Source organism: Panthera pardus, unplaced genomic scaffold (assembly GCF_024362965.1).
Source record: "Panthera pardus isolate Hobbes unplaced genomic scaffold, ASM2436296v1 HiC_scaffold_19, whole genome shotgun sequence".
Classification (NCBI taxonomy): Eukaryota; Metazoa; Chordata; class Mammalia; order Carnivora; family Felidae; genus Panthera; species Panthera pardus.
In genome coordinates this window covers 20,106,133-20,114,902 of record NW_026526754.1, presented here as the reverse complement: position 1 = coordinate 20,114,902, position 8,770 = coordinate 20,106,133, and positions in this window count along the sequence as shown.

The following is an 8,770-nucleotide window of genomic DNA, read 5'->3' as shown; positions in this document are numbered from 1 at the left end:
TTACATAAGGATCACTGAGTCAGGAGAAGCAGTTAACCCAAGGCCTAAGCATCTTAGAGCTTCCCAAAGGCACATCTACAAAGAGTGTTACATGCCTGATGATCCCTAAGACTAAGACCTAAAACACTCAAATGAGCATTAGCTCACAAGCAAGGGCATCTGGTAAGACTAAAGATGGAAGTCAGATGGTCCACACAGAAGAAACTTCTAGAAACATTAACACAGTCTCTCAAATGCAGATGTGGGTCAAGCACCAAAAAAACAGGCCAGTAGTCTAAGCCTCAAAAGACCTCACAAAGTGGAATTTATTCCCTTGGTAAATTTACTAGTCTCCAAGGGCTGATCCCTCAGTCTTAGGGGCTCAGAAAGCTGACTTTTCTAACACAGAAGGATCAGTTCCTTCTTCAGATATGGAATCATATTACTGAAGCTCATGGGACTTGTTATAAAACTGAAATGTCAACTTATTAATGCAAAATGATAAATAACTGGCATAAGAACTTTTAAAAGTTCTCCCAATTAATCCAGTCTCTTCATAGAGCCGAATGTATGAGGAGGAGGCAAATCTATTTTATCTGAAAGTTTAATGGAATCAAAAGGCACTGGATCTGTAAGAGCATCACATGAGATAACCTGATAGAGCCCATGCACTCTGAAGATGGCCTTGCCAATGGACCAAATTCAACTGAGTACTTCCTCATCACCTCCATAAGGGATGCCCTTGCCAATGGGAGTAGAATTCTTCTAGGTGGCTGGGAATGCCCTTTTCCCCCAGGGCAGAGTCTAAATGTGCAGTACCAAAAACTGCCTCCAAGACAATCCTTTCTCACTGCTCTTGTGAACACATTAAAATCCCTTTGACCAACATGTTTTGGTTTTTTGTTTTTTTTTTTTTTTTTGCATTTTTGTTTCTTTTACTAAATGTGCTTATTCATTCAATCAGATTGCTGAGAAATCTTGTAGCCTAGAAGCCATCTCCTCTTTTCCAGTTGTTCAGAAACATTATATGTTGACATTAGGGCTTCAATCTCAGAATATAATCCTGATTAATGTCCTACAAGAGCTTCCAAGTGATATCCATAAACCCCACATCAGATCTTGAGTTCCACATTAGATCAGTAACACATGATTGCATTCCTTCCTTCCTTCCTTCCTTCCTTCCTTCCTTCCTTCCTTCCTTCTTTCCATCAACAGATATTCACTGGGTAGCTGGTATACAGTAGGAAACAAAACAAACAAAAACTCCCATCCTCATGGAGTTCATGTTCTATTAGGAGGAGATAGACAGTACACATACACATATTATGTCTGACGGTAAGGATTGGAGTGGAGAAAAATAACGGTGGATAGAGATTTCTGGGGGTGAAGTATGCAGTTTCTAAAATATGGCATTGGGAGTCCTCATTAAAAAATTACATTTAGACAATGACCTGGGAGGTGTGCATGCCATGAGGATATCTAAGGAAAGATAATTCGAGGAAAAGGAAGTAGTGTATGTAGCTAGAGCAGGGTGGATCTGGGTAGAGAAGCAGGAGATGAGGTCAGGGAGTTAATGGTGAGCAGGATCAGGTAGGACCTATGCCTGTGTCTACCCAAAACTGGGTATATAGACAAAGTTAAAACATACCCTTGATAAAAATGTTCCCATCCATCTGGCCCATGTAAACAAGTGGGCATTCTGGTTCTTCAAATATTGTATTAAACAAATTTAAGGCACTGTCCCAACATTCATTCAACCACTATTGCTGAGCTCCTACCCTGTGTGAGTCCTTGGGCTAGGCCTGGATGATACCATAATGGAGAAGAGCCTACAGTCCAATGGGGGAAGATAGACCTCACACAAATAACTACTTGATCTCAATTGAGATAAGAGCTTTGCCAAAAAGGAGACTACTGGATACCTCAAGATGTAGTCTAGTCTGGGAAGCCAAGAGAAGATTTTTTAGGAGGACAGACATTTAAGTGAAGACCCAAAGACGAGACATTAATTAGGGAAAGGAAGAAAGGCAACAAGGAAAGGGAACTCTTCCAAAAAGATGGGAGTAACGTAAGGAAAGGCAACACAGTCAGTGAGTCAGAAAGAACAATGTGGATAGAGGGAGATAAGCAAGAGAAAGCGTGATGGTGGATTGGGTTACAGGAGTCGGGGGCCAGACATGCAGGTGAGAACGTTGAGTTTGGATTTTATGTCAGCACAATGAGAAGGCAAGAAAAGTTGGGGATCACCTGTTTATTCCTTCAACAGATAGTTAAGGCCCAACTAGGTACCAGATGTTGTCCTCAGCACAGAATGTTGCTCTGTGTAGCTCACAGACCAGCGAGGAAAGCAGGAGGTAGCATAAACCAAGCAACTATGGAATATCCACAGCCTTGCAGCTCTAGAGACTATAGGTCAGTAGTACTATATTATTACCACATTTACCTGTTTATAAAGTCCTTGAAGAAGCTATTTATTTTCTCCATCTTATAGCTGATAAAACTAAGATACAGAAAGGCTTAAGGAATTTCCAGAAACACACAGATGTATGTGATGGATTTAGGATTTGTGGCAGATTAGGTTTTCCAAACCTAACCATGACAACTCATCCTATCCCACACACCCTTTTTGTTAAATGACCTTGACATCCCTCCAACTGAGTGGCAGAGACTAAATCCCCTTCCCTTGAACCTCAATGGGCCTGTAACTGTGGTGGAAAAGATGGTGTGTGATCACAATTGTGTAGCTAAAAACACACCTCCCGTGTTTCTCCTTTACTATTGACACATAATCCTTCACTTCTGACACTTCTGGCCACCAAATGTGTGTGGGGTTTTCCCCATCAAGCAAACCTCTGGGACATCAGCTGGGTGTCCTACAATTCAATTCAGTTCTGACACTACCTACCCGGACTTGCCATCAGATTCCACAGGTTAAGGGCTCAATTCCACAGGACTGCCCCACCACACACACACACACACACACGCACACACACACACACACACTTTAGATGACATTTCTCTCACATTGTCACCTACACTTCTGACTGGCTATAAATCAAGCTTCCCACAACCCTTTCATTGGGTTCCACAATTTACTAGAATGGTTCACAGAACTCAGGGAAATATGTTCACCAGTTTATTATAAAAGAATGTGATAAAAGATACAGATGAACGTCCAGATGGAAGAGACACATGGGGCAAAGCACGTGGGAAGGGGCACAGGGCTTCTACGCTCTCTCCACGAGCACCACTCTCCCAGCATCTCCACCTGTTTGCTGACCCAGAAGCTCCCACATCCCTATGCTTTGGGAATTTTTATGGAGCCTTCATCACATAGGCATGGTTGATCATTAATTCAATTTGCAGACCTTCTCCCCTTCCGAGGAATAGAGGCTGAAATTTCCAAACTTCTAATATGACTTGGTCTTTCTGCTGACAGCACCCACCCAGGAGCCCATCAACCATTGCCTCATTAGAACAAAAGACACTCCTATCACCCAGGAAATTTCAAGAAATTTAGGAGCTACGTGTTAGGAACCTGTATGAAAAACCAAACATTAGAGCCAAAAATATTCCTAGTGCTCTTATTACCTAGGAAATTACAAGGGTTTTAGAAGTTCTGTGTCGGGAACCAGGACAGAGACCTGTATGTATATTCTATTATTTCCACAAGGATCAGTTGCAAAGGTGAAATGGTTTCCAACTGCTTCTGAGAGGCCTGCTTCTGGAACCAGCCATCATGCTGTGAGGAATCCCCCCTGGGTCATGTGGAATGACCACATGGAGAGGTCATGCAAGACGTCCCAAGTGAAAGCCCCAGACCCAGCCAGCAGCCAGCATCAACCCGCAGACATGTGTGCGAGCAAGCCTGCAGATGACCCTAGCCATGGAGTCACCTCTGGTTTTCAAGCCTTCCCTGATGAGGCCCCAGATACGGTGGAGCCGAGAAGGACTAGCCCTGCTGAGCCTACTTCAGATTCCTGCTCCACAGAATGTGCGCGCATAATAAAGCAGTGATGTTTTCACACCCCTTAGATTGGGGGGTCTAGTGTGCAGCCACGGCAGCCAGAACAGGTTCCAAGTTCCTATGTCCTCACTCCTCTTGAAACAGGACTTTGGCTGCCTCCATTTTGACCCCCATCTCGCTAGTTGGAGCTCTTCTTTCCAGCTTGTCTCTTGGCTCAGGTGAAAGACCCTGTGGGCAAACCATCCCCTGATGGGAACAGAAGCTGCCTCCTTAAGCGATAAAGACTTCCCAGAGCCCACAAGACCCCAGTGGGGACTGATTCCAAGACAATGATGGATTTGACCTTCAATGCCCACCTACATGTATCCACCCACCTTTGCCCCACATTTTCCTTACCTAAACCTGGAAGTATTTTTGACACTTTGGAGACAGTCTTTTTGAGCCGCTAGTCTACTGTCTTCCCGTTGTTGGTCTTACTGAAATAAATCCCTTTCTTACCTATCCACCACTTGTCTCTCTGCCTTTGGATTTTGTCAGCTTTGAGTGGCCACACCACGTTTGGGACCCCCGGAGACAGGTGCTCTTGTACCCTGACTACAACACTTGTTTCCTGAGACATTCATAACCCCTAGGGTGTACCTTCTCCCATTTGTTGCAACAAATCCGTGAACCTAATTTTGTTTGCCTACAGGGGTATTCCTGGAGGTCCTCCGCTGTCCACTGACAATAAAAATTGGTATAACTATTTGAAAGCTGTCTGGCAGGATCTACGGAAGCTGAAAATATACATGCCCAGCGACCCCAAAATTTTAATCCTAGGTAGAAGCCCAGTATACGTGAGTGCCTGTGTGCACAAAAAATAAATGTACAAAAATGTTCATAGTGGCATTATGCATAATAGGAAAAAAAAAACTGGAAACCACCCAAAGTCCATCAATAGCAGAATATATAAGTAAATTATGGTATATACTTAGAATTCTGTATAATAAAAGGGAATGAATTCTTGCTACACTGAACTATATAGATAAATTTCCCAAAAATAATGATAATGGGAAAAAGGAAAAGCCAAACATGAAAAAATATACCAAATTATTTCAATTATATTAGGTTCAAAAACAGACAAAATTGATTCATGAAGTAAAAGTCAAAACAGTGGTCATCTGGAGGAGATAAGTAAGGGGCTGTTAGGAAGCTAGTAATGAGTTAATTTTTTGTCTCAGTGATGGTTCTATCAGTGTGTTTGTGATAATCCATCAAACTGCATATTTTTTTTAAAAAATTTTAATGTTTATTCATTTTTGAGAGACAGAGCCAGAGCAGGGCTGGGGCAGAGAAAAGAGGGAAACACAGAATCTAAAGCAGGCTCTAGGCCTGAGCTGTCAGCACAGAGCCCAACGTGGGGCTCGAGCTCACCAATGGAGAGATCATGACCTGAGCTGAAGTCAGATGCTTAACCGACTGAGCTACCCAGACGCCCCATCAACCTGCATATTTATAAATTATACAATTGTCTGGATAGATGCTAACTTCAATTAGGAAGGTTAGTTTAAAGATTACCTAGCCATACTTTGTTAATACTTACAACTGAAATAAACTGAACTATTATATAATGTATTCACTTAACTAACTTTATGGAATACCTTCTATATGCCACACACCATGGATATACAAGAGCTAATGTGCAGTCATAGCCTTCCCTTCATGGCCTTTCCTTTACAGTCAAATGGAGGAGACTATATAAGAATAAATGCACAGTAAATGAAGCATGAAGCACTGTGGGGAGGGGGGAGGAAAACAAAAGGAAAAAAGAAATATTAGAAATTCTTAGAGGCAGCCTCAACATCCTGTAGGTTCATGTATATTGCATGTGAAAAGAAATATTAAAATGATATATTTGACTATCACAAACAGATATGCCGAAACACATTGCACTGATAACAAATAAATTGCAATGTGCTTCATAAAATGTTGATGTGGTTATACGTAATATATTCTCATTTCAAAATTTATTGCTAAATTATTTAACAATTCAAAACTGTGTGTATAGATCACAATTTTGTCAAAGTTGCAAAAAATGGTTTCTATTTTTAAAAAAATTAATTTCTTTGGATATATTTTTTTTCCTTCTTTTTCCTTCTTGGTCTTTAGAATATTAAAATAGAACTACCTGAATGTGAGGGGGTGGAGCATGAGGGGGGTAATTATTTTCCACGCTTTTATTTTAACCCCATCACTCACCCCCTGAGAGACCTTCTCCATCTATTTATCTCCTGTAACTCACTTGCTCATGTGCTGGAGTTCAGCCAGCCTAGACTCACTTTAAAACTCCACCACGGTTTAGTGCTAAGCTAGGCAGAGAATTAGGAAAGAAAAATTGCTCGGGGAATTTTTGTTCAGTAGTCAAGAGCTCAAGCTCTAGAGACAAAGAATTTATACTTCAACTCTGCCACCTGTTGTACGTATGACCTCAGGCAAGTCCTTGATCTGAACTGCAGTTTCCTCTTCTGCAAAATGGGGATAATAAAAATAGCACCATCTACATAGAGTTATGAGATGAAATGGAAAAAAAATGAAAAGCATAACATAGCACAGTGCTTGGCATATTGTGAGTTCTTCCCCTCTTGCAGACAACACTCTGGGATCTGAAATCACACCCCCCACTTCTCTTCACTCCCAAGCCTCAGTCCACTGCCATTTGGAGACAATCAACAGAATCCCAACTCAAAACAATTTAAGCAAAAAGACTATTTAGTGGCTCTTGTAACCGTAAAGTCTAGGGGAAAGGGGCGCAGGATCAAGGGATTCAACATGTCAGCAGGATACTAACTCTGTATCTCTGTGTGTTTCTATCTTTCGGTCTCTGTATTTGTGCGCACCTCTGGTCAGCATCATTTTCCTGCAAAGTATCTCTATGTTATGTCAAAGATGGCCACCACCACCTACAGGCTTAACCATTTATTAGTATCAGAGAAAAGAGAGTATCTCTTTTCTAACTGCCCCATCAAAATTTCCAGGAGTGTCTCTCATTGGATCATAGTGGTCACATGCCTATGCATGAACAAATCACCATGGTAAGAGGCTTGGAATAAACCTTGCAGCTGAGTGGTGAACTGAGTCTCACCCAATTACATAAACAAAAATCAGAGCAGGAGTGGTTCCCCAAGAGAAACTGAAACTACCATGCTGCCTACAGCGAGAGACTTTTCCCAAGAAACAATTAACATTCTCTGGCCCATTCCCCAAAGTCTTTTCTATCATAGGTAGGCTTCAAAGAATAGCTAATACTAATTAAGTGGAGTCACAGAATATGGGACAGTAGAGCTGGGAAGTCATCATGTGCAACTCCCTCATCTCACAGGTGAGAAAACTGTGTCTCAGGAAGGAAAAAGGACTCACCAGAGACAACATGGTGAATTAATGACCAAGGCAGGAGAAACCAAAAATCTCTGGGTGCCTGATCCAGTAGATTGTTATCTCAGTTTTTATTTTTCCCTCCATTCAAGTGTATGTGGCTAATATTTGCCTACATCAACCCCTTTAGAAGAGTCTATTTTTGGGGCACCTGGGTGGCTCAGTTGGTCAAGCGTCTGACTCGGTTTCGGCTCATGAGCTCAAGCCCCACATAGGGTGCTGATAGCATGGAGCCTGCTTAGGTTTCTCTCTCTCTCTCTCTCTCTGCCTGCCTGCTTCTCTCTCTCTCTCTCTCTCTCTCTCTCTCTCTCTGCCTGCCTCTCACTCTCTCTCTTTCTCAAAATAAATAAATATTTAAAAAAAAAGAAGAGTCTACCCTGATATGAGCAGAAATTACAGGTTATGCTCAACAGTAACATACAGTTGTATAATCCTTGTACATTCTCTACCAAGGATGAAGAACATACCATAGTGAAGCTTAATACACACCCCTTCATGCCTAGTGTAAACCACCCAAAGATTTCACTAAATATTGTGACAAGGGAGAGATGAGGCCCCAGTGAAGATTCCAATGGAGGAGCAAATCACCTGCCTTTGAGCATCATGAGGGTATTGAAGGATGACTCTTTGAACTTCTCATTTCTGCCCTGCCTGGCAAATGTTATCATGACCGCCCCTGAAATAGAAAGGGACTTCAGCTTCTTCCTTGTCTGTGCTTAGGATAGGATGGACGTCAGGCAGCCTTGGAATTAGAGTTTATTCATATTTAACTTATGTGAATTCAACCATATGCACTCAGTACAGAGAAAGAGGGCAAAATTAAGCAGTGTGGATTATCCTACCATTTTTCAATAAATGAATGCCTGCTCCAGATTGACTGTGAGAGGGAAGTATAAATCTGTAAGCAATGCCTTTATCTGGAGCTCAACCCACAACAACACAATTGGATTTAGTGCTAGCAGGAAAACCGGCTGGGTTGACTTATCAGAAAATATGAGGGCTAGTCTCCAGGGGAACTTGGAGGTAATTTGGGCTATACAAGGTATTCACCTTAAGTGCTGACTTTGAATAAAATGTGATGGCTTGCAGAAAATGGACAGCACAGAAAATCTCACAAGCAGTATAATTAGCAAATAGTAACAATGGCTAACACTTTACAGCACTGCCCTACACATTTATACCTCCATTAATTAAATTCTCAAAAACAACCCTAAGAAGTAGGAAGGCAGAGTTTTTATAATCCCAAGTTTATAGATAAAGAAAATCAGACCTGCCCAAGATCACATAGCTAACAAGTAACAGGAACCAGAATATAAAGATATAAATGTGTGTTTTGTCTTCCCTACTGTAGGTTAGTTTTCTCTTGCAGACTCAGAAAGGTAGTCCCTTCTTTGTATAATGTTGCCTTGGTTG